Source organism: Ranitomeya imitator, chromosome 2, assembly GCF_032444005.1.
Source record: "Ranitomeya imitator isolate aRanImi1 chromosome 2, aRanImi1.pri, whole genome shotgun sequence".
NCBI lineage: Eukaryota > Metazoa > Chordata > Amphibia > Anura > Dendrobatidae > Ranitomeya > Ranitomeya imitator.
This window is the reverse complement of record NC_091283.1, coordinates 348,050,543-348,078,068: the sequence shown is the minus strand read 5'-3', so window position 1 is coordinate 348,078,068 and position 27,526 is coordinate 348,050,543. Positions and strand designations below refer to the sequence as shown.

At 46.6% G+C, this 27,526-nt stretch overlaps 1 protein-coding gene across 1 annotated transcript in view; it reads left to right on the top strand.

Annotated features, from left to right (window-relative positions):
* LOC138666534 (zinc finger protein 585A-like) overlaps positions 1-27,526 on the top strand; it is a 95,862-nt gene that overhangs the window by 49,630 nt on the left and 18,706 nt on the right. The window lies entirely within an intron of this gene.

Sequence of the window (27,526 nt, the reverse complement as noted above, 5' to 3'; positions counted from 1 at the left end):
TAGTTTAAATAAGGAACAGCTATCAGGACTAAATATTCCCTTATCCCCCAGATGAAGTGAAATCAGCGTTATCCAAGCTAGAAGCGAGCAAATCACCAAGCCCAGACAGAATAACAAATGAATACTGCAAGAATTTTAACGACCCACTAAGTACCCCATTAACCAACATGTTCAACTATGCGGCCAAGAAAGGCATTTTCCCAGGGAATTATTACAAGCCACAATAACAGTAATTCCAAAACAAAATAGCGACCTATCCAATATATCCAACTATAGACAAAGATGTCTTGTTGAACACTGACTTCAAACCTTACGCAAAAAGTATAGCCCAAATACTAAGATTATTCCTGAACTAGTCAATACTGATCAAGTAGGCTTCGTATATGGAAGACAAGCATCTGACCGCACTAGAAAGATTTTAGACTAAATATATTTGATGGAGAAAGACAGAACGCACTCTATAATTATCTCAATGGATGCCAAAAAGGTGTTCGATCACATACATTGGGGATTTACCTTTTGTGTTTTTTAAAAAAAAAAATTGGGTTTCAAGGCCACATACTAAACACCATCCAAGCATTATTTACTTGTCTCTCAGCCAATAATTGCCTATTTAAAAAATTTTGAATTTCCAATGGAACACCGCAAGGTTATCCTTTGTCACCACTTCTGTTTACCTTAACAATGCAACCATTTGCAGAATCAGTAAGAAGTAACCTTCTAATCAAGGGAATTCATATTAACTAGACAATATAAAAATCAGCCTACTCGCAGATGATACCATTTTTCGTTTATCAGACCAGATGAATACTCTCAGAGAACTGACCAAGATTAATAATACCTGTTTGGACAAATGTTGGAGCGATTGTGGACGTAGAGCTCACCTCTATCATATTTTCTGAGATTGTCCCAAGATCAGGAAGCTATTGGATGATATCTTAGTTCTTTTAAAGAAAATTACCAACATAAATATTCCTAGGGAAGCCTCCCTTTTAATAATTTCACTAGACATAGATGACTTTCCTACTAATTCCAGATTCATTATGATGCATAGCTTTTGGATTATGAAACATTTGTTGGCAACCAATTGGAAGTCATCCAATATTCCTTCAATTGAAGATATAATACATAAAATATAATCCCATAACTATGTTCAGAATTGCCTGATCTATCAATATAAAAAATAATTAACCTGATCGCTAAAAGGCGTAGTGAGAAAAAAAGTCAAAATGCCAGAATTACATTTTTGTTGTCACCGCAACATTGAATTAAAATGCAATAACAGGCCATTAAAAGATCGTATCTACACCAAAATGGTATCAATAAAAATGCCAGCTCGGCGCACAAAAAATAAGCCCTCACCCAGCCCCAGATCATGAAAAATGGAGACGCTACAGGTATCGGAAAATGGCACTATTTTTTTGGAATTTTTTTTCACCACTTAGATAAAAAAGAACCTAGACATGTTTGGTGTCTATGAACTCATCTATGACCTGGAGAATCATAATAGCAGGTCAGTTTTAGCATTTAGTGAACATAGTAAAAAAGCAAAACCAAAACCAACTGTGTTAAATGTTAAAACCAATGGAGTCCTTCAAAAGTTCAACTCGTCCCGCAAAAAACAAGCCCTAACATGGCCATATTGATGGAAAAATAAAACAATTATGGCGCTGAGAAGAAGGGGAGCACAAAAACGAAAATGCAAAAACAAAAATACCTCCGTCATGAAGAGGTTAAGGGCATAAAAATGAAAAATGTGAAAATTGTGAAATTTCGATATTTTCACAAACGCAAAAATATTAACTTAAATGTACCACTAACAAAGTAGAATGTGTCACAAAAAAACATTCCCACAATCACTTGGATATTTTGAAGTGTTCCAGACTTATTAACTCACAAAGTGACACTGGTCAGAATTATAATATCTGACCTTGTCAGGAAGGTGAAAAAAGACTCTGTGGTGAATGATGCAAAAATAAAAGGAAATGTAATATTGCAGAGGGGCCACAAAAGGGAATATATGCATTAATATTATATGGCGGCCACATAGGGGGACATTTTTGTTGTGAGGGGGTCACAAATGGGGACATAAGTACTGTAATATATTTTATTTTTGGGGAAAATTTTATAGCGCATGGAAAAATGGGAGGACCTGTTCCTGTGCATGGCACCAGGGTGGAACTATGGCATTTTTCTTCTTCAACTGTTACAGTGTAGAAGTGGGGGATGCGGTAGAAGTGATCAAACATAGATATCTGTGTGTTACTTTCTGCAGAGACAAGTCCTAGAAGAAGTAATATCAGTCTGTGGTGGATGGAGAACAAAAGCAAAACTGGATTACTTCAATTGGAGGTGACACAGATAAGTCACTGGATTTACTTGTTCTATATACTATATTAGTGTCAATACTGTGGTTTTTGATAATGATCAGTATGATGGTATTATTTGGTCATGGTGTGGTGGTATTTATCCCTTGTATGAAGCATTAATGGTGTACTGATCTACAGTGGATTATTTTCAGTAATAGGATAGGAAAATGGCCGCCGGGGGCGGAGCATTCTCAGATTGAGATCTAGGCAACAAGATCTTGTCTCAAGATCTCAGGAGACGAGATTTAGTTGCCGAGATCTCAATCTGAGCATGCGCCGCCCCCAGCGGCCATTTTCTCGAAGGCCACGACATCGCAGTAATGGATGTGTGGGGGCTTCTGAGCTTTCACAAAATGCCAGCAGAGCCCCCCATGCCACAGAGCAGCACCAAATGTGCTGCACCAGCCTGGAATGGGATTTCCCGGAGGCCACCGAATCACAGCAATGGATGTGCAGGGGACTCTGGGCTTTCAGAAAATGTTGGCGGAGCCCCTGCACCACAATCACCGCTGAGCCTGCCGCACCAGTCTGGGATGGGAGTCATATTGCTGGACCACAGAACACCCCCTGTGACCACGCTCCACCAGCGCTGCCGATTTCTCCCCCAGCTAGCTGAATTCGGACTATAAGATAGACCCCCATTTGACGCATTCATTTTTTTTCCTTCTGAAAATTTGGGGTGCGTCTTATGGTTCGGTGCGTCTTATAGTCTGAAAAATACGGTAATCTTTGAACCATACTTTTGACTTTTCTTTTCTTTGCTCTTTATCAAAGTGGCACAGTTCTTGCCACTGGTCCCATCTGTTGACCAGAAGTCCATGGGGTCAGGGAATCTGCCTGAGAAAGGAAACACTCTAGGTCTGACTAATACTGGCTGCTCAGTTTGTGCGTCTGTGTGCTGAAGTGTGTCAGGTTGTCGCAAATGCAGAAACAACATCTGATCCATCATGTCAAATACACTGTAGCGGTTGCTTTTGCCTTAGCTACTTGTTATAGACCTAATGCTGGCAAAGATGGGGAGCATTGGGTCTGCATGGATCACAGAATGGTCTGCTGATTGTCGTATGGGCAGCAGGTATCCGCTTGGTGAAAGCTTCACAAAGCAGGCAACACAGTTCATCCCTTTATTACCGGTAAGTCAATTTGGACTCTTTTCACAAGACCGAAAAAAAATCTGATATTTTGCTTTTATAACAAGGGTTTAAACATGACCATACAAGAGGTATCCCTTTGGTGGATGGTAAGAATATGCCTATCATCCAACAAGCAATCCAACATACAGATCACGAAGCTGACCTCCATGACTGAGGGTGGCCTACATTTTCCTGCATGTCAGAATCGAGAACAAGCACCCCTGTCTGCGATAAATAAATAATGGAGGCTGGGTATCTTCCAGTGATGCTGAGCACACTATATGTGATTACCCTGTTATACATACAGTATATACCAATCACTACCAGAAGTACACAAAAATATTTTTACACCACCACTGAGACCAATAGTAGAGGGTATAGGCTCTTTGGGAGAAATATTAGGGGCATGAGTGGATCATTACTTACAACCGCTAGTTCAGGATACGCCTCATTACTTCAAATGCACAAACTATGAGGTTACGGCTTTTGACAAATTTACCTGGTTAAAACATTACAAATGGCTCTCCTGTGATGTGGTCGCTCTCTATCCTTCCATTCCACACTATACAGCCTTATCTTTTCTTTCATACCATCTAGATACTTTCAGCACTTATAGTATTGAAATTAAGGAATATATTATCCTCAGTCAATTTTTTTCTTACATATAATTATTTTCGTTTTGATAACCATTTTTTTCTACAGAAGAGAGGAGTGAGTATGGGAGCTAAATTTTTCTTTCCTTAGCAAACATAATGATGTCCAGATGGGAGGAATTATTTTTATATATTGACAAAAATATCTATAGTTCAAAGATAGTGTGGTATGGTCGTTTTATTGACGACCTTTTCATGGTATAGCTGGATACATCAGACAAAGCTAAAGGATTTTTGGAATATATCAACAATCAGTTCAACTTAAAATTTACTAACTTTTTCATGTTACAAGAATCAACTTTTTGGATCTTTATTTTGTAGGTAGTATATTACCTGCAAAAAGTACCGTATATACTCGAGTATAAGCCGACCCCCCTAATTTTGCCACAAAAAACTGGGAAAACTTATTCAATTGAGTATAAGCCTAGGGTGGAAAATGCAGCAGCTACCGGTGAATTTCAAAAATAAAAATAGATGCTCCATACCGTTCATTATGGCCCCATAGCTGTGCCATATAGTGCTCTGCACCGTTCATTATTGCCCCATAGCTGTGCCATATAGTGCTCTGCACCGTTCATTATTGCCCCATAGATGTACCATAGAAAGCTGTGCCATTGCTGCTGCTGCTGCAATAAAAAAAAATGCCATACTCACCTCTCTTGCCTGCAGCTCCTCAGCGTCCCTTCTCGGCGTCTCTTCGCACTGACTGATCAGGCAGAGGGTGGCGCGCACACTAGTACGTCATCGCACCCTCTGACCTGAACAGTCACTGCAAGAGGACGCGAAGACAGAGTGGCGCCCGGCGTGTGGAACGCGGACAGGTGAATATGTAATACTTACCTGCTCCCGGCGTCCCGCTCCTTCCCCCGGACAGCTGGTCTTCGGTGCCGGAGCCTCTTCCTCTATCAGCGGTCACCGTTACCACTCATTAGAGAAATGAATATGCGGCTCCACCCCTATGGGAGTGGAGTCCATATTCATTACTTTAATGAGCGGTCCCACATGACCACTGAACAGGGGAAGAGCTGCGGCACCCGGAGACCGTGGGACTGCAGGGACAGTGCCAGGAGCCCCGAAAGCAGGTAAGTATGCCTCAGCGCCCTCTCCCCCTCACCCGCCGACCCTGCCACCGACCGTGACTCGAGTATAAGCCGAGAGGGGCACTTTCAGCCCAAAAATTTGGGCTGAAAATCTCGGCTTATACTAGAGTATATACGGTGGGTTTTATAGAAAACCTACTTCTAGCAATTCCATTCTCACAGCTCAATCCTGTTACTCTCCACACATTAAAAATCGTTTCTCTTTGGGGAATTAATTAGGATAAAACGCAATTGTTCTGATAGCCAGACAGTTTTCAATGAATCTATTAAAACCCGTGACAGATCACACAAGACAGGATACCCAAAGTGGTCTCTGAATAGTGCATGTGCAGTGGTTTCCAATATAGACATTCAAGCAGGATGTCTGAGAATATCCTGCTTGAAGCCTCGCAATATCGAGATACTGTTGATCAATTGTTAGGTGTCATCTTGGGCTCATGATGCAAAAATGAGAACAGTATGATGAGCAGGACTGTTTAATACCAATTCTAATTGAACCCCAAAATTTATCGGCCGATTCACCTGTTGTGAATTTTGCTCCTTGTTAGAGAACAGCAGGTTGTGCAAAAAGTACTGAAACACTGAAAATTTCAACGCAGGCATTTAAAAGTTTAGAGAAGGTCACATTAAAGGGAACCTGTCACACCCCCCCCCCCCCCCTCCTCCCCCAGGCGTTTTTAACTAAAAGAGCCACCTTGTGCAGCAGTAATGTTTAGTTCTGGGTGTTGTAACTGCCAAAATAATCAGTTTTGTAATTTGTCCTAAATACCTGTCTTCAGTCCTGGAGGCTGGCCTTTCCCCCCTGCTGCAGATGCCACAAAGCCGTCACTCAAGTCTTCTTGGCACCGGGCGCGCACCGCTGTTTTGAAATGAGCTGGTGCCTGCGCTCTTTTCTCCTGCCTTGGGCAGGCGCAGTGAGCGCTGCCCGTCTGTCCTGTGCGGACGCCCTGCCTGTGAATCCCAGCCCCGTACTATGAATAAATAAGAAGACACTGGGATTCACAGGCAGGGGGTCCGCACAGGCGCAGTTAGCTGGACTGCATATGAGGACAGACGGGCAGCGCTCACTGCGCCTGCCCAAGGCAGGAGAAAGGCACCAGCTCATTTTAAAACAGCGGTGAGGAGGCGGCGCCTGGCGCCAAGAAGACTTGAGTGACAGCTGTGTGGCATCTGCAGCAGGGGGAAAAGGCCTGCCTCCTTGACTGAAGAAAAGGTATTTAGGACAAATGACAAAACTGATTATTTCGGCAGTTACAGCACCCAGAACTAAAAGAGCCACCTTGTCAGAATGGAGCATTACTGCTGCACAAGGTGGCTCTTTTAGTTAAAAACGCCTGGGGGGGGGGGGGGAGGTGACAGGTTCCCTTTAAGTTCACCTGAAAAGGTTAGGAGGGCATTTTACGTTCATCCTGAAATTTTGTCCCTAACTTTTTAATAGCAGTGTATAGATATCACTGCTCCACGCACATCATATTGTGATGTAGCGATGTCCTTGCTGTGCAGTGACCCATATAAAGTTCAAACAAAGTTTTGTTTATTTCACAGCATACTCACAAACTGGAAAAGAAAGCAAACAAGTCCTTCGGTATGCAGCCGGGAAAAATAACAACAGTCCACAGTCCGCTGCCGTGAGCGTATTACACCCCCGTGTACGCTGGGGTGTCTGGCTTTTCAGGCTCTGCCTGGCCCGTGTTTCTCCACACGGAAGGAGCTCTGCACAAGCCTCCTGCTGGGTCTGAATCCCAGACCAGACTGACACATCCAAACTCTCTTGCTGGGGTTTTTTTCTATCCTCCAGATTCTATGGCCATGGGCCACTATAAGATCTGGGCTGGAGGAAACGGACCGGCCCCACTACCATCCTGCAGTCCGTTTCAAAATAAAAGCCCATACCAGGTTTTCCTGAATAAATTCTGGGACAAATAACTTGACCCAGTTCACACTTTCTTTTATTCTTCCCTGTGTCTCACAGGCAACCTGCTGTGAGCACAGGGCACTCCAGCGGATCTAATATGCTTCTAAGCACATCCTGGGGGACACATAGCGACCCTCTCATATGACACCGGTCACTGCCTCACATACCCCCCCCCCCTCTGTTCAGACTTGTGGGGTTGAACATTTGTCAGCATACATGGTGCCCGTGACAGGGCATCTGCATTTCCCTGTGATTTCCCAGCCCGATGTTCCACAGAGAAGCTGAAATTTTGTAGGGACAAGAACCATCTGGTGACTCGGGCATTCCTTTCCTTTGCATTTCTCATCCAGACAAGAGGTGAATGGTCTGTTACCAACCGAAACTGACGCCCGAGCAAATAGTAGCGTAGGGACTCCAAGGCCCATTTAATCGCCAAGCACTCCTTCTCCACTACGCTATAATTTCTCTCTGCCGAGGTCAGTTTCCTGCTTAAATAGGTGACTGGATGCTCATCCCCGTTCACCTCTTGCGACAGCACCGCTCCTAAGCCTACCTCTGAGGCATCAGTTTGCACAATAAAGGTTTTCTTGAAGTCGTGGCTGATGAGGACCGGCTGTCCACACAACGCTGACTTCAGAGACTGGAACGCTTCCTCTGCTTGAGGATTCCACTTGACCATCACCGTTTTCTTCCCTTTTTACAGGTCTGTTAGGGAAGCCGATTTACCAGCAAAATTGGGTATAAACCGACGGTAATACCCAATGATGCCAAGGAATGCCCTCACTTGTTTGGAACTTAAGGGCTTGGGCCAGTTTTGAATGGCCTCAATTTTGTTCACTTGAGGTTTGATAACCCCCCGGCCAATCACGTATCCCAAGTACCGAGCTTCCGTGAGACCTATCGCACATTTCTTTGGGTTTGCTGTTAACCCTGCTGCTCTAAGAGACTCTAGCACTGCTTGTACCTGGGACAGATGGGTATCCCAGTCGGTACTAAAGATGACTATGTCATCCAAATAGGCCGATGCGTAATCTCTATGTGGTGCTAACACAATGTCCATCAGCCTCTGGAATGTGGCCGGAGCCCCATGTAACCCAAAAGGTAAGACAATGTATTGAAAGAGACCCTCTGGGGTTATAAAAGCAGTCTTTTCCTTCGCTGACTCTGTTAAGGGAACCTGCCAGTAACCTTTCGTGAGATCCAGCGTGGTGAAGTACTGGGCCTTCCCCAGTCTCTCAATTAGCTCGTCCACCCGTGGCATGGGATACAGGTCAAATTTTGACACTTCATTTAACTTCCTAAAGTCATTACAGAAGCGTAATGACCCATCAGGTTTTGGTATAAGTACAATGGGGCTAGCCCACTCACTTCGGGACTCCTCAATGACTCCCAACTGAAGCATTTGCTTTACGTCGGCCGCGATGGCTTGCCTTCGGGCTTCTGGCACTCGGTACGGTTTCATCCGCACCTTTACCCGGGGCTCAGTGACAATGTCATGCTGAATCACTGAGGTTCGCCCCGGCAGCTCTGAGAATACATCCATATTCTGCTGTACCAAAGCTCGAGCCTCCCGCCGCTGCTGTTTTGTGAGGGCATCATTGACTTTTACCTCACACCTGGCTGTGTCCTTGGCCAGGGCCAGAGGAACCTCCGATTGTATGACCGTAATTGCATCTATGACCAAACATTCTCGGTCCTTCCAGGCCTTTAGCAGGTTTACATGGTACAACTGCTCGGGTTTTCTTTTCCCGGGTTGGTACACTTTGTAATTCACTTCCCCCACCTTTCCCCGTATCTCATAAGGCCCTTGCCACTTGGCCATGAGTTTACTCTCTGGGGTGGGCACTAGTACCAACACCCGGTCTCCTTCTTTAAAGGACCTGACAGTGGCCCTTTTATTATAGGTACGGCTCTGAGCGGCCTAGGCATCCAACAGATGCTCCTTTACGATGGGTTGCACGACTGCAATCCGATCCTGCATACTTGCCACATACTCGATAACACTCTTATGTGGAGTGGGCTCCTGTTCCCATGTCTCTTTGGCTACATCCAGCAGTCCCCTCGGGTGCCTGCCATACAATAGCTCAAATGGGGAGAACCCCGTGGACACCTGCGGTACCTCGCGTATGGCGAACATTAAATATGGCAATAACATATCCCAATCCTTCCCATTCTTGGCGACCACCTTTTTGAGCATGGCCTTGAGGGTCTTATTAAACCTCTCGACCAACCCATCGGTTTGTGGATGGTACACTGACGTACGCAACTGTTTAATTTGGAGCAATTTACATAGCTCCCTAGTCACTTTAGACATAAAAGGGGTTCCCTGATCTGTAAGGATCTTCTTGGGGAGCCCAAGACGACAAAACATGGCAAACAGTTCACGGGCTATTAGCTTAGCCGAAGTGTGCCGGAGCGGTATCGCCTCTGGATACCGGGTGGCGTAGTCTACGACTACTATGTGCTGATGGCCCCGTGCGGATTTTACTATTGGTCCCACCAGATCCATCGCTATCCGCTCAAAGGGTACTTCTATGATGGGCAGAGGTACTAACGGACTCCGGTAGTTTGTGGTGGGTGAGGTTAGTTGACACTCAGGACAAGTGTCACAGTACTTTGTAACCTCAGCGTAGACACCAGGCCAAAAGAACCTCTGTAATATGCGCTCTAACGTCTTTTTGGCCCCCAAGTGCCCCCCCCCCCCATTTACCTCGATTACTCTTTCCCTTGCCCGGGTCAGAGTGGGATCCTGGAGCTGGGCAGTCCCAAATTTACCAGGTGACACCTCCAGCTCATGAATTGGTGGATTCTCTTCCACTTCCCCTGCCAATACCTCTAGGGGAAACCTATCGGGATTACACACTGTCCCTATCGTGGCGACCCCTACGGCAGGTATCCCTGACTCGGGATCTTCGGGTTCTGCACCCGGAATGCTTTTTACCCTGAGAGGGTTAACTCTGGTCTCCCAGAGGGACCAGAACAACGGTAAGTCTCTACCCATCACAGTCCCATACGGAAGAGTTTTTACCACTCCCACCACATGTTTTATCTCTCCACATGGGGTGGAGAATGTGACCTCCGCAGTCGGGTACTCTCGGAGGTCCCCATGTATGCACACTACCCCCACCTTTCGTCCAATAGGACTGTCCCCAGCAACCAGGGACCCGTGTACCAGGGTCACCAAGCTCCCCGAGTCCAAGAGAGCATCCGTTTGGTACCCGTTAACGAGCACTCTGCACAGCTGAGGTTCGGTACCGGCAGGGTCTGTAGTGGCAATGCAGACTGGCTGGGCATACATTGACACGCGGCGGGTATACCCGCAGTCCATGGGTTCTGTTGTTAGGGGACAATTAGCAACCACATGTCCAGGTTCTTGGCACCGCCAACACGTAACGACTGTGGCACGAGGTAACCTTGGAGCCAGTTTAGGGGACACAGGTCTGTGGTCACTCTCTTTCCGAGACAACCCCTCAGCACGGACTCGGTCCGGTCTTGTCCCAGTGGAGGGCCGTGGACTTTTCTCAGACTCCTGAGCTGGCGGAGCCTTACGTGACAGCCGAAGCGGAGCAGTGTCCCGTATAAAGTCCTGAGTGGCCTTATATCGCTCTACCAGGCCTACAACCTGGTCTAGGGTACCCGGGTCCCCTTGACCCACCCAACGCTGAATGGCCGCTGGCAGAGCCCTCACCAGTCGGTCGACCACCACCCTCTCCACTATCTGACTTGTGGATAAAGTTTCAGGTTGGAGCCACCGTTTCACAAGCTGCAATAAGTCAAAAATCTGAGACCGGGCAGGCTGGGCTTCCACAAAAGTCCAAGAAAACACCCGTTGAGCTCTCACATAAGTATTAACCCTCAGTCGGGCAAGGATCTCACCTTTTAACTTGGAATAGTCCTGGGCATCCTCCCGACTGAGGTCAAAGTAGGCCTTTAGCGCATCACCCCTCAAGAACGAAGCCACAACTTCAGCCCACTGTGCTGCTGGCAGATATCGTGTGCTCATAGACGGTGAGGAAAGCTTCCACGTCATCTTCCGGACTCAATTTCCTCAAAGCGGAGCGGACCTTGTCTCGGGCATCGCGACGTTCCGGGGTTGGTGCTGGAGGTGCCTCTCGCAGGGCTGTAATTTGCAGCAGCAACAGATTATTAGTTTGTTGCTGATGTTGCTGTGTGAGGACTAGCTGCCTCAGGATCTCCTCCATTTTGTCTGTAGGCCTGAATTGCAATGTAGCAGGCTTAATAACAGACATGCAAATGGCATTGGGGTATGCCTTAATTCACACTGCTCCGCATTCTCCAACCAAATGTGATGTAGCGATGTCCTTGCTGTGCAGTGAATAGGCAGTGACCCACATAAAGTTCAAACAAAGTTTTGTTTATTTCACAGCATACTCACAAACCGGAAAAGAAAGCAAACAAGTCCTTCGGTATGCAGCCGGGAAAAATAACAACAGTCCACAGTCCGCTGCCGTGAGCGTATTACACCCCCGTGTACGCTGGGGTGTCTGGCTTTTCAGGCTCTGCCTTGGCCGTGTTTCTCCACACGGAAGGAGCTCTGCACAAGCCTCCTGCTGGGTCTGAATCCCAGACCAGACTGACACACCCAAACTCTCTTGCTGGGTTTTTTTTCTATCCTCTAGATTCTATGGTCATGGGCCACTATAAGATCTGGGCTGGAAGAAACGGACCGGCCCCACTACCATCCTGCAGTCCGTTTCAAAATAAAAGCCCATACCAGGTTTTCCTGAATAAATTCTGGGACAAATAACTTGACCCAGTTCACACTTTCTTTTATTCTTCCCTGTGTCTCACAGGCAACCTGCTGTGAGCACAGGGCACTCCAGCGGATCTAATATGCTTCTAAGCACATCCTGGGGGACACATAGCGACCCTCGCATATGACACCGGTCACTGCCTCACAATATCCATGACAGTTCTGCTCGAGATCATCATACCACACTGCTCCGGACACATCATACACTCAAAGCTGTGCCCTATATTCATCACACACATCGTACCCACCCGTGGCTCCGCATAGGTGACACAGACACATATGCAGCTCCACAGACATCACACACACTAGGGACAAGACAAATGCACACGCGCAACACCACACGCCTCATACACATGGATGTGGCTCTTCTATGCACACGCCATACACACTGCTCTGAATACATTATTATTATTTATATAGCACCATTAATTCCATGGTGCTGTACATGAGAAGGGGGTTACGTACAGAGTTATAGATATTGTTTACAGTAAACGAATTTAAGATGGCAGACTGATACAGAGGGGAGAGGACCCTGTCCTTGGGGACTTGCATTCTATGGAATAATGGGGAAGACACAGAAGGTTGGGGGTGCAGCAGCTCTGGTGGTGGTGAGTCGGCAGCTCTGGTCGTGGTGAGGCAGCAGAATGGTTATTGTAGGCTGTAGGTGGAGCGCCCCCACACACAGGGCCACAGGTTACTCGGTACCGGTCCTCTCTGTGTCAGTTCTGGGGTTGTCACGGTGGCTGGACCCGGTCCGTGACCCTGCTAAGGGGCGTCCAATGAAAGGGTTGATGATAGTTTGTCAAGGGTTTGTGACGCCATCTGTGGTGTTCGGTCAGGGTGACCGACGCTGCTTAGGGGTCCGCTGGGGTGATGGAATGGCAGCTAGATGGTATACCTTCCCACAGGTGAAGTGTGTCCCCAGGGCTTCCCGATAATGTAGATGGTGATGGTGTGAGGTGCAGTCAATAACGAGGACACAGGGTTGCAGTCTCTTTACCTCTTTACTGAAGACTTCAGGATCCTCAATCCAGAGCATGGTTAACAGGGCTGTCTGAGACCGGCCGGTCCGAAGGCACATCCAGCGTTCCCTTTGCAGGTGGAAATCGTGGCCTACCACTAGCGCCTGTGTGTTGTAGTGCTTCCCTGCTGAGCATTCGGGATAGTCCTCACAACTTCTGTTCTCGTTCGTTCCAGTTCTTTCTATTCTCCGTCCCCCAGGTTTGTTATGACTAGGATGCACCCATTGGACAGGAAGGCTCGGAGCTCTTCCGGGACCCTAGAGATGCCCCTCTCCACGCGTTGCCCCCTATGTCTGCTTAGGTGATGTAAGGTAGACAGCCAACCTATAATTAACTGTCCTGCGGTATTTTAAGTAAGGCATAAAGTCAGTTACTTCCTCGGTGTTCCGGGCACCGGCTACGCGCCTCAGTAGGATGTTGCCGTTCTCCTACTGTCACTAGGTGCCTGCCAGGTTCCCACACCTGACAGGGACCCCCCTGAATCTTCCCCCACAACACCCCCTGCCACGGGATGTTGCCTGAACAAAACCCAGTCAGCTTCTGACTAACTTCCTATCCAACCTCTAGTTTTACCAGTGTGAGGAGTGGCCTAATAAATAAAACCCTTTGCTCCCCCTAGTGGCCAGAGTGTGAAGTATAATGTGTGCTGGTGATACCTGGTCAGATGAACTCCTTTAGTGCCATCAGATGTACCATCACTCCCCTGAGTGGCAGAGCGATACTACTGCAACGACCAGGTCTCTGGGGCACTGCACTGGCTTTTCTGAAGAGATGGGTTTTCAGGTTCCGTCTGAAGGATCCGAGGGTGGTGGATAATCGGACGTCTTGAGGTGTGGAATTCCAGAGGATGGGGGATATTCGGGAGAAATCTTGGAGGCGGTTGTGTGAGGAACGAATAAGTGTGGAGGAGAGTAGGAGGTCTTGGGAGGATCGAAGATTACGTGAGGGAAGATATTGGGAGATTAGTTCAGAGATATAGGGAGGGGACAGGTTGTGGATGGCTTTGTACATCAGTGTTAGTAGTTTGAACTGGATTTGTTGGGGAATTGTGAGTTAGTGGAGGGATTTGCAGAGGGGAGAAGCACGCATCTCTGCTCCTCATGTATCGATCGCACACAGCTCCGCTCCATACATACACCTTGTACATGCGCGGCTCTGCTCCATGCACCTCGTACACACATGGCTCCGTACATACACCTCATACACACACTGCTTCGCTCCGTACACCTCGTACACACACGGCTCTACTCTGTACACCTCGTACACACACGGCTCCGCTCCGTACACCTCGTACACACACGGCTCCGCTGTCGTACACCTCGCACACACACTGCTTCACTCCGTACACCTCGTACACACACGGCTCCGCTCCGTACACCTCGTACACACACTGCTTCACTCCGTACACCTCGTACACACACGGCTCTGCTCAGTACACCTCGTACACACGGCTCCGCTCCGTACACACACAGCTCCGCTGTCGTACACCTCGTACACACACTGCTTCACTCCGTACACCTCGTACACACACGGCTCCGCTCCGTACACACACTGCTTCACTCCGTACACCTCGTACACACACGGCTCTGCTCTGTACACCTCGTACACACACGGCTCCGCTCCGTACACCTCGTACACACACTGCTTCACTCCGTACACCTCGTACACACACGGCTCTGCTCCGTACACCTCGTACACACACGGCTCTGCTCCGTACACCTCGTACACACACTGCTTCACTCCGTACACCTCGTACACACACGGCTCTGCTCCATACACCTCGTACACACACGGCTCCGCTCCGTACACCTCGTACACACACGGCTCCGCTCCGTACACCTCGTACACACACGGCTCTGCTCCGTACACCTCGTACACACACGGCTCCGCTCCGTACACCTCGTACACACACTGCTTCACTCCGTACACCTCGTACACACACGGCTCTGCTCTGTACACCTTGTACACACATGGCTCCGCTCCGTACACCTCGTACACGTGTCTCCACTCCGTACACCTCGTACACATGTGTCTCCGCTCCGTTCACCTCGTACACACACGGCTCTGCTCCGTACACCTTGTACACACAGGGCTCTGTTACAATCAAACTGTTAGGGTATGTGCACACGTTGTGGATTTCCTGTGGATCCGCGTTTTTTACTGTGCAGAAACGCTGCAGATCGTACAATGTAAATCCATCAGAAAAAAAACCCGCTGTGCTAATGGTGTGGAAAATTCCGTGCGGAAACGCTGCGGATTAAAAGAAGGAGCAAGTAGCAGATTTGTATCCTTCCATTATAGAAATTCGCAGGGGTAAAAAACGCAAGAAATCTGCACAAAAAACGTGACAAATCCGCACCTGCGTTTTCTACCAAGAGATGCAGAATCCGCACAAAAAATTCCTTAGGCAAATCCGCAACGTGGGCACATAGCCTAAACCCCTCCTGACCCCACACATAAACTTCCCCTCATCCAGCACCATGACAACCAGCACAGCAGAGTCCTGCATACACTGAGGCCCCTGATCATGTGACCCCTGACTCCTCCCCTCCTGTGACCTCATCACAGGTCCTGTGCGCACAGAGCAGCCATATATGTGGAGTGTGGCTGTGCGGGTGGAGGTAGGTGCTGGAGATTCTCCATTACTGGGCGGCAGTAACTCCTTCAGTGCTGAGACTAGTTCTCTTTCAGGGCCCTTCTCCTCAGCTATAGAATCATAGAATGTGAGAGTTTGATGGGACCTCCAGGGTCATCATGTCCAACCCCCTGCTCAATGCAGGATTCACTAAACCATCTCAGACCGATGTCTGTCCAGCCTGGTACCTTGGGACGAGCAGGGCCGGCATTAGACTGATACCAGGGCCACTATAGAGGAGCACAGGGATATTGGCTGTTACTGCGCCCCCTGCTGTACAGAGAGAACAAGAGGACTCAGTACAGCAGCGAGTCCCTGATACCGGACGCCGGGAACATCTCAGCGGTTTCCTCACACACAACGTCCCGTTCACACTGAGCAGACTGATAACTCCACCTGTAGGAATAACTGCTGAGGGAACGGTCTGACACCGGCCGCAACGGACAATAGTCTGAGAGTTAATAATAATAATAATTCAGCGGACAGTGTGTGCAACACAAAATGGAGGAGGCCCTGTCTCTCGTGGAACCTCAGATAAAATGGTGGAGGCTCTGTATTTCAGATCAGGGGAAAGCTTCTTTCTTTTTCACATAAAATGGAGGATCTTCCCTCTCTTTACCTCAGATAAATGGACGATACTCTCTTCAATTCGGCTTAAAGGGAATCTGTCACCCCATTTTTCGTATATAAGATGCGGCCACCGCAATTAGGGGCTTATCTGCGGCATTCTGTAATGCTGTAGATAAGCCCCCGATGTAACCTGAAAGATAAAAAAAAACAGGTTATATTATACTCACCCAGGAGCGGTCCAGTCAAATGGGCGTTGCGGTCTGGGTCCAGCACCTCCCATCTTCATACCATGTCGTCATCTTCTTCCTGCTGCGGCTCCTGCGCAGACATACTTTGTCCTGTTGAGGGCAGAGCAAAGTACTGCAGTGTGCAGGTGCAGGGAAAGGTTAGAGAGGCCCAGCACCTGCGCACTGCAGTACTTTTCTCTGCCCTCAACAGGGCAGACAAAGTACGCCTGCGCAGGAGCCGCGGCAGGAAGACAAGAAGAGTCACACTATTAAAAAAAGGACGGAATAGGTCATAGTGAGAGGATTACCTGAGGCTGGAATGTAACGTAAAATTGATAAATTTTTATTATTTGATTCAACACACACAAAAACATGCAAAAAACACTAAAATTAGTCATACTAACAAGAGGCAGTTCCTTTTTGATTTGTATATATTATTCTTATTTCATGTATGTCCTGTTGGTTTGTTGATTTCAGCTAGTAGTATAGTTTTTGGTTTATCGAGTTATATATTGATAGTAATCCTCTGCAAAGAAATTATTTGCTGTAAGCATGGCACATATTGTCAGATGTGGTGCGTGGGTTACATATATCTTTGATATGCTGTTTATATAGGCAGTACATCAGTGTGCACAGTATATATACTTTTGGAGTTCAGCAGAAGGTGGTTAGCCCTATTAATGAGCCTCTGGTTAATAGATGTCATGTCACATGTGTGACTAAAGGTACCGTCACACATAAAGATATCGTTAACGATATCATTGCTTTTTGTGACGTAGCAACGATATCGTTAACGAAATCGTTATGTGTGACAGCGACCAACGATCAGGCCCCTGCTGGGAGATCGTTGGTCGCTGGGGAAAGTCCAGGACTTTATTTCGTCGCTGGATCTCCCGCTGACATCGCTGAATCGGCGTGTGTGACGCCGATTCAGCGATGTCTTCACTGGTAACCAGGGTAAACATCGGGTTACTAAGTGCAGGGCCGCGCTTAGTAACCCGATGTTTACCCTGGTTACCAATGTAAAAGTTAAAAAAAAAAAACAGTACATACTTACATTCCTGTCACGTTCCTCAGCGTCAGATTCCCTGCATCCCCCAGTGTCAGCGCCGGCCGGCCGTAAAGCAAAGCACAGCGGTGACGTCACCGCTCTGCTTTCCGGCAAGCGCGCTTACACAGATCAGGGAAGCTGAGGCCGGGGGACGCGACAGGAATGTTAGTATGTAGTGTTTTTTTTTTTTACTTTTACAATGGTAACCAGGGTAAACATCGGGTTACTAAGCGCGGCCCTGCGCTTAGTAACCCGATGTTTACCCTGGTTACCCGGGGACTTCGGGATCGTTGGTCGCTGGTGACAGCTCTCCAGCGACCAAACAGCGTCGCTGCAGCGATCGGCATCGTTGTCTAGATCGCTGCAGCGTCGCTTAATGTGACGGTACCTTAATTTTAGTGTTTTTTAATTTTTTTTGCATGTTTTTGTGTGCATTGAATCAAATAATAAAAATTTATCAATTTCACGTTGCATTCCTGCCTCAGGTGATCCCCTCACCATGACCTATTCCTTCCTTTTTTTTTCCTTTTTTGTAATAGTGTGACCTTTTTTGTTTAGGCCGGGGTTGGATCTATTTTAGATTTGTCTGTGGTGCCCCGTCAATTTATATTATTAGGAAGACAAGAAGAGGACGTCATGGTATGAAGATGGGAGGCGCTGGACCCGGACCGCGACGCCCATCAGACCGGACCGCAGCAGGACGGCCCCTGGGTGAGTATAAGGCCGGGGTAACACTCAGCATAGGGAAATATGGTCCATATTTTACCTGCGTAATACGCAAAAATATTCCCAAAATAGTAATCCGTATGTCATCCGTAGGCAGGCTGTGGCAGCGTATTTTACGCATGTTTACCTCCGTATGTAATCCGTATGCCATCCGTAATGCGTTTTTTTTACGCAAACTCACAAATTGGACATGTTAACGGTTTTGAGGCCTGAAAATAATTTAAATCATCAGCCTAATCCTATTTAAGGCCTCAACAACAGATGAAACCCTCCCATATGGCCATTTTGTTGCTGTGCTAGGGTAGGTGTTGTGGTGTTACTTGTTCAACATGTCTGACCTCCTGCAATTCACACCAACTCAGCGGGTGTTATTTAATTGGGTCTTGTCACGCCGCTGTGGCCAGCCATACGCTGTGATAGTTGATCCGCGAAGGAGGAGTTGAAGAATGTGGGTGCATCCACTTTTGCTGCAACGCTCCACTAAAGGGCATTTCACAGGCTCTATTCAGCTCTGCGGACACATCCGGGAAAATTCTACAACTACTGTCGCATGACAATATCCACCTTTGATATGTTGTTGGAGATCGTACGTCCAGGAATCACGTATCAGGACACCAGGATGCGGAAATGCATATCCGCAAAGGAGCATCTTCTCCTTACCTTTCGGTATGTAATCACCATCCTCACATACTGTATGTTGATGATATTTTTTTTGTAATGTTAACAACCTAGCATATTCTTTTAATTAGATTACTATATGTTTTATCAATCCTATACAAATATGTAGTAAATGTTAAATGTTATCCAGTGTAAATTTTTTAAGGTACACTGTTCTTCTGCCTTTTTTTTTTTTTTACTCATATTACTTTCTTTTACTATGGTTTTGTCTAAGCATTGTAACGTTTATATGTTTTGTGCTTTCAGATTGCTTTCAACTGGCTTATCTTATGCAGGATTACATCTTGAATTTCTGATAGGGCGGTGTCATGATCCCAATGGCAGGGAATCACAAGAGGACAAGCACAAACGAGCTCTAGGGAGATGGAACCTGAGCTGACCGCAACCCTAAACCTAAACACACAAATAATAATAGCCGGGGAACGTGCCTACGTTGATCCTAGACGTCTCGCACCAGCCGAAGATCTAACTTCCCCTATTAGAAGAAACACAGACCTCTCTTGCCTCCAGAGAAATACCCCACAGAAATAGCAGCCCCCCACATATAATGACGGTGAAATGAGAGGAAGGCACATACGCAGTATGAAAACAGATTCAGCAAAATGAGGCCCGCTAAAACTAGATAGCAGAGGATACAAAAGTAAACTGCGCGGTCAGCAAAAAACCCTTCAAAAAACCATCCTGAAATTACTTGAACTCATGTTCCAACTCATGGAACATGAGGAGCAATTACAGCTCACTAGAGCAACCAGCAGCAAAGAAACACGTATCTGCAAGCTGGACAAGACAAAAATAAAGCAAAACGAAAAACAAGAAAATCAAAAGTTAGCTTATCCTGAAGATTACTGAAGCCAGAAGCTGAGGTAACAAAACACTCTGATAACCTTGATAGCCGGCCAGAAAATGACAAGAAGGCCCGGTTAAATAGGAAACTCCCATATCCTGATAGAACAGGTGGACACAGAGACAGCAGAACACAAATCACCCAGTACCATCAGTAACCACCAGAGGGAGCCAAAAAACAGAACTCACAACAGGGCGGTCAACAATTTCAGGCATTGTACGTAACACATGTGTTGAAATCTGGGACAGACTGAACTTGTGATGCCAGAGCCTAAAATGGAGGATTGGCTCAAAATAGCCCGTGCTTTTTCACAATCTTGTCAATTTCCGTACTGTATTGGAGCCTTGTATGGGAAACATATCAGGGTGCGTAAGCCACCGAACTCAGGCACCCAATTCTATAATTATAAGCAGTTTTTCTCTGTAGTTCTGTTAGCTGTAGTTGACAGTAACTACAGGTTTATAATTGTAGACATTGGGGCCTATGGGCGAACTGGAGACTCTAGAATCTTCAATGCGTCCATTATGGGTCAGCGCCTACGTGAAAACCTGTAGGACCTCCCACTACCACAACAACTCCCAGGCTCCAATGCTGAACCAGTGCCATATGTACTTGTGGCAGATGAGGCCTTCCAATTGACCAGGCATGTCATGAGGCCTTATCCCTGGCGCAACCTGGATCACCGGCGGCGTGTATTTAATGTCAGACTTTCACGGGCAAGGCGACTGGTGGAGTGCGCCTTTGGCATTATGGCAGCAAAATGGCGTGTTCTCCAGTCTGCCATTCAGTTGAGTGAGGCAAATGTTAATGAAGTAATAAAAGCTTGTGTTGTTCTACACAACTTCACAAGAATTCATGAGTGCTCCTCAACTGACAGTGGTGAAGGCATGTCGCCTATATGTGGGTAGGCCTACAACACAAGTCCTTCCTCCGCGGCGTCCCCTTTCTGGCCTAAAAGTTAGGGATATATTGACAAATTATTTTGTGTCAACTCATGGAGCTACTCCCTGGCAAGATAATGCTGTTTCTATGTTGTAATGTTTTAATATATATCTATATATGTTTTGCAAAGTTAAAAACTTAAAAAAAAAACATTACTTAACTATGTGTGTTTCTTTGACTAAGGTAGCAGATGTTCAACAACCGAGTAATTGAGTCTGATGTTGGAATGATTGGTCAAGCAAACTGTAAATGATTTTGGACGCTATTTTTTTTATTTGGAGCCCAAGCCACTTTTTGTGTTTAAACACCATATTATTAGCATATGGTTTTTTTTTAAATTATAAAAACATATATATAACCAAGTGCTATCACAGCAGATTAAAACATAAAATTGTAAGAAAATGAAATGTAAAAAATTAGCAAAATTAAAACAAAAAAGCATTACAAATTTCTGTACGTTGGTGGAGGAGATGTTGGAAGCTAAGGGTTCTGTTCAGGTGGCCTTTGTTGGGCCAATTGTACATCATCCTGTGTGTTGGATGTTTGACCATGCTCAAAATGATGCCCTTGATCATATTGGCCAGTTGGGTATTGGCTAGAAAAATACGTGTTTTGAGTCTGGCCCTCATGAGGTTGAAATAAAGGCCTTGGCTCATAACCCCACCCAATATGGCCATGTCATCCAAAACCAGGTTGGGACCAGCCTCCAGCACTGGGTCTGGACAAGTGGCCATATTGGGAAGGTTGATGGAAAGTCGGATTCTGGTAATGTGATGGCCTTGGTTGGTTTTGGGTGGGAAGAGGTAGAGGTGTAGGCACACGTGGAGGGGGTGCTTCAAATACTTGTTGATCATGCACCTGGTGAGATGATGGAATGCGCAGGAGGTTACATGATCAGAGCTGCCACCTCTCAATGATCTCAAACAATTCATATGGATCATTTGGGGGGTGCATGAATCAATAAGTATTTGAATACACCCTCTCACATGTAGCCTTGCCTCACGGGGTATGGGATGGAGGTACCGGGCCAGGCTCCTCGCAAAGGCCTCCTCACCATCATCCTGTGCAGCCCTGGCCAAATGCAGTAATTTAGGACACCAGTGTCCACATTCCTGCGACTTTCTTGCAGCTCTCTCCTCCTGCGGCCATGTCGGGAAATGACAGCAGGCTGTGGGGATGTCTCTAGAGGAACAGTAGGGCTGCTACTGTTTCCTGCTTCCTCCTGGCTTCCTGGATGTGGTGCTGCTGTGGGTGGTGGTGCAGTTTCTTGTCCAGTTGTTGCCGGATCTTGAGTTGCAACTGAAGATGTTGCAGGAGGGATGACACTGGAAGGATGTGAAGATGGGCCAGCCACCTCTTCCCCTTCCCCAACCGGATCTATGTTGGCCTCCGAGTCCAAGCCGGTATCCCTCTCAGCGAGGTTGGACTGTGTTCTGTTATTAAAGTATGAGAACAAGTAATTTAAATTTTAACTTTGACCGTAAAAAAATATATGTGTAATGTGTTTTGATGTTTTTACTTACGGTCTCAGATCCATACTGGGATCCAAAAAGGAGAGCCGGTCGTAATAAATATATTTGCACTTTTTGGCAGGCGCTGCGGACCCACTCCTGGCCCTCTGCTGTCTTTCTCACCTATACTGGTCGCGTATGCTGCGCCATCGTCTAATAACATCTTCCACTGCAATGAAAGAGCAAAAAATAATGGATAAGGTCATTGTGCACAGTGGTAACACAAGGCGACAGTGATTTTACAGATTTTAATGTGGCCTAGTAACCTGCATTTCTTAAAAAAGATCATCAATATAAATATTGTCAACACAAACAGCACAATATGTTCTGATGCAAAATACCAAGAATTTCAGACCATAAGGACAGGGTCCTCTTCCCTCTGTAACAGTATGTCATTGTAAATTTTGATAATGTAAACGACATTTATAAAACTCTGAACGTAACCCCTTTCTCATGTCCAGCACCATGTAATTAATGGTGCTAAATAAATAAATGATAATAATTTTAATGTAAAATACAATAGTCAGCAAATCATGTAGGTAATGCAGTTTCCAATATTAATGAATAGATAAACATGAGAGTACTTACTCATTTGATTCTGGACCTCACGTGGCCGCTGGTTATATTCTGGGAAAAGGATCCCACAAATGCTCCTCCAAGCAGCCTCTTTCCGAGCCCTGTTGGCATAATTGGCATCTCGTTGGTAACAAATTTCGGGCCTTTCCTGGACCAGGACCAGGAGCATATCGACATTTATTATGCTTGCCATGCTGCTTGCAACTCCGTGGAGGCAAGCGCCAGACTTCCGGGATGTCTGTCTGTCTTTTTCAGCTAATTAGCATGTCTGAGCTTCCTGATTGAGGGCTTGGCACATTTCCTTGCACCTGGAGATGTCTGGTGTATTTCTCGCAAGTCACACTGTTGGTCCGTGTGTAATCTGTATTTTTCTCGCCTCCATTGACTTTCATTGGCGGATTTTTTGCACAATACGCTGACAAACGCAGCATGCTGCAATTTTCCACGGCCGTATAATACGGATGCGTAAAATATGGCAGATAGGAGCTGCCCCATAGAAAATCATTGGTCCGTGTGCAATGCGTATTTTTTGCGCCTCTCATACGTTCATAAAACTCCCTAGTGTGACCCCGGCCTAATATAACCTGTTTTTCTTATCTTTCAGGATACATCAGGGGCTTATCTACAGCATTACAGAATTTAGCGACGCTGCAGCGATCTAGACAACGATCCCGATCGATGCAGCGTCGCTGTGTGGTCGCTGGAGAGCTGTCACACAGACAGCTCTCCAGCGACCAACTATGCGAAGTCCTCTGGTAACCAGGGTAAACATCGGGTTACTAAGTGCAGGGCCGCACTTAGTAACCCGATGTTTACCCTGGTTACCAGCGTAAACGTAAAAGAAGACAAACACTACATACTTACATTCCGGTGTCTGTCCCCCGGCGCTGTGCTTCTCTGCACTGACTGTGAGCGCCAGCTGTGCTCTGCTTTCCGGCCGGCGCTTACACAGTGCAGAGAAGCACAGCGCCAGGGACAGACACTGGAATGTAAGTATGTAGTGTTTTTTTTTTTTTACGTTTACGCTGGTAACCAGGGTAAACATCGGGTTACTAAGCGCGGCCCTGTGCTTAGTAACCCGATGTTTACCCTGGTTACCAGTGAAGACATCGCTGAATCGGCGTCACGCCGATTCAGCGATGTCTGCGGGAGTCCAGCGACAAAATAAATTTCTGGACTTTCTGCTCCGACCAACGATGGCACAGCAGGATATTGATCGCTGCTGCCTGTCAAACTCAACAATATCGCTAGCCAGGACGCTGCAATGTCACGGATCGCTAGCGATATCGTTCAGTGTGAAGGTACCTTAAGTTTATAGGCCAATTTTAAAGGGACATTCCCTTTAAGAAAATGGCGGCCTCTTAAGTCGGAGGACTATAGTGGATTCTCACTTCTCTCCCTGGGTCTTCCTGACAGGACTGACATGACTTCAGCTTATTGCCTTTTTCCATTACGTCCCTCAGGCCAGCACCATGGAGGACGTCCTTCCTTGACCTATAGCGGGACAGGATCATAGAGAGGTTAAAAGGACCCTCCCACCTTCACCCTCCAGTGTTTTTTCCTGTCCCTACAGGGACGGTTGTATGAGAGGTTGCTCCTAGAGCGAAGATAGCCTGTGGATTCTCTTCCCCCTGTCAAGTGGTCCGTGGCTGACACCTCACTGGGTAGAGGTCCCTCAGCTATCAGTGCTGTACCAGATGGACTCAGAGTTCGGGGGTCTCAGCCTTCCCTTTTCCTGGTCAGACGGACCATGGCTGACTCCTCTTTGAGAGGTTCCTCAGCAAACAGCCTGTGTAATGGGCTTAGGGGGATCGTGCGGCAGGTCCAATCCTTCCCCCTGTCAAGTAGTCCAGGGTGGAAACTTCCCGGTGGGGAGTCCCTCAGCCCCAGAGACCAGTCGAGCGGACGGGCTCCTGGGTAGAGCCGCCTCCTCCCAGTGGGGGGCTCTCGGCTCGGACGCCGACCAGCAAAACACCGCTACTTCTGAAAGTCATGTGGTGGAGAAGGCCGTTGCGCTTCCAGTGACCGACGTCAGAGAGGGGCGCCGGCACTTGGGATCGGCGTGCGTTCCACGATGGAACACGGAAGGGGGCACAGGCAGTAATGCAGCATTTCTGACGGGACGCCGCTTCCTTCCACGGTAGGCTCTCGGCGTTACAAGCTCCCTCTGTCTTCTAGCAGGTAGGGAGCCAGCACAGGTGAGTGCATGGTTTAATGTTGCATTGATGGCCTGGGCCTCTGGGCTGACTCTAGTCTCAGGCTTTGGTGCCAAAGCTGTACCTGGAACCCATTTGCAGCTAGGCCTTGGACCTCTAGGCCAGGGGTCCCCAACTCCAGTCCTCAAGGCCCACCAACATGTCATGTTTTCAGGATTTCCTTAGTCTTGCCCAGGTAATAATTGCATCACCTGTGCAATGCAAAGGAAATCCTGAAAACATGACCTGTTGGTGGGCCTTGAGGACTGGAGTTGGGGACCCCTGCTCTAGGCTGTGATGAGGCCATATGTCCAGGCTCCATCTCATGACTGGACTTCAGTTAGTTGCAGGTCTTGTCTGCACAGAGCCTTATGATTGGGCTTCAGAGTGACTTTTTGGAAGCAGGCTTTCCATTTTCTGGTTCAATAAGCAAGCGTTTCACTTTTCTTTGCAACTTAACTACTCCATCCATAGGGGGACACAAGGTGTTAATTTGGCACATTGTCTCCATGAAGACTGCCCTTCAGCTGTGGCTCATTAATTAGCTCCTTCGGGTGGAGTCAGTCTGACAAATGAGATGTACTGTTCAGAGTGGAGATTTATCTGGAACTCTGATAGATTGCTCTTTTGCTTAAAAGTGTAAGTCTGGTCTCTTGTTTGGCACCTTCAGGCATGGCCTAGTCATAGTGCCTCTATGCATCATATTGAGTGCCTCCGTGCATAATACTGCATCATAGTGCCTCTATGCATTATATTGAGTGCCTCTGTGCATAATACTGCATCATAGTGCCTCTATGCATCATATTGAGTGCCTCCGTGCATAATACTGCATCATAGTGCCTCTATGCATCATATTGAGTGCCTCCGTGCATAATATTGCATCATATTGAGTGCCTCTGTGCATGATACTGCATTATAGCACATCTATGCATTAGATTGAGTGCCTCTGTGACTTCATACGGCATCATACTGTTTCATAGTCACTTCATGTATCATATTATATCATATTTCTTCATTGTTCCTATATGCATCATAGCGCTTCATAGTTACTTCATGCATCATATTGCATCATATTGCTTCATGGTTCCTATATGCATCATGGTGCTTCATTGTTCCTATATGCATCATAGCGCTTCATAGTTACTTTGTGTATCATGTTGCATCATATTGCTTCATGGTTCCTATATGCATCATGGTGCTTCATTGTTCCTTTCTGCATCATATTGCATCATATTGCTTCATGGTTCCTATGTGAATCATAGCGCTTCATAATGACTCTGTGCATCATATTGCATCACTGTTCCTATATGCATCATAGCGCTTCAGATTGCCTTTGTGCATTATATTCAGCATATTGCTTCATTGTTTCTATACGCATCATAGCGCTTCATATTGCCTTTGTGCATTATATTACAGCATATTGCTTCATGGTTCCTATACGCATTATAGCGCTTCATATTGCCTTTGTGCATTATATTACAGCATATTGCTTCATGGTTCCTATACGCATTATAGCGCTTCATATTGCCTTTGTGCATTATATTTCAGCATATTGCTTCATGGTTCCTATATGCATCATATTGTTTCTTTCTTCTTATATGCACCATAGTGCTTCATAGTTACTTCATGCATCATATTGCATCATACTGCTTCATGATTCCTATATGCTTCATATTGCTTCATTGTTCCTACAGGCATCATAGTGCTTCAAGTTGCCTTTGTGCATCATATTTCTCCATAGTTGCTATATGCGTCATAGCACTTCATAGTAACTTTGTGCATCATATTGCTTCATAGTTCCTATATGCATCATTTTGCATCATAGGGTTTCGGTGCCCTTTGCAAGGCAGGGGGTATCATTAGTGTGCCGGGCTTGGTGCCTTTTTTTCGCCTCTGTCTGTGAGCCACTGGGTTAGACCTTCTGTCTGGTGCCTTGTCGTGTGGCCGCACATTGTATCATGGGCCTACAACTTCACATTTTTGTCTTGGGCCTCAACTCCGAATATGGAGTCCTTGTGTTTCTGGACCCAGATCCAGCTTCTGTTACTTCTTTCTTTACAACAGGGCTTAGTCAAGCAAACAGATATGCTTGAATTGGCTTAGTAAAATTTGCATTTCTTCTGTTTGGAACAGATCTCTCAGGTAGGTTTTACCTTGAGTGCTAAAGGCAAGTCTATTACATAATTAGCTTTAAAAGATTACATATGTCATTTTGGTATATCCTATAAAAGGACATACTTCTGTCCTGGGAGCGGAAGATCCCACGAGTTGAAAGTAAGGATTCCTTCCGCCTTGGAATGCTTTGCCCTAAGATATTAGGACCATCTACAATTTGCATAGTTTTAAGCGCTCCTTTAAAACACATTTGTTCAGAGCGGCCTGTCACTTTCCCTAATAAAAGTTATTTTATGTCTGTGTGTGTGTGTAGCCCATTCACTATCTCCATCTATCCCCCACCCCCTGAAGATGGCTGGACCATCATTGTAAATACATCATTGTAAATACATCATTGTAAATACACACCTGTACTTTGTATCTTCCCCACCTCATTGTAGATTGTCAGCTTTCACGAGCAGGGTTGTTTTATTTTGCTTTAATTATTATA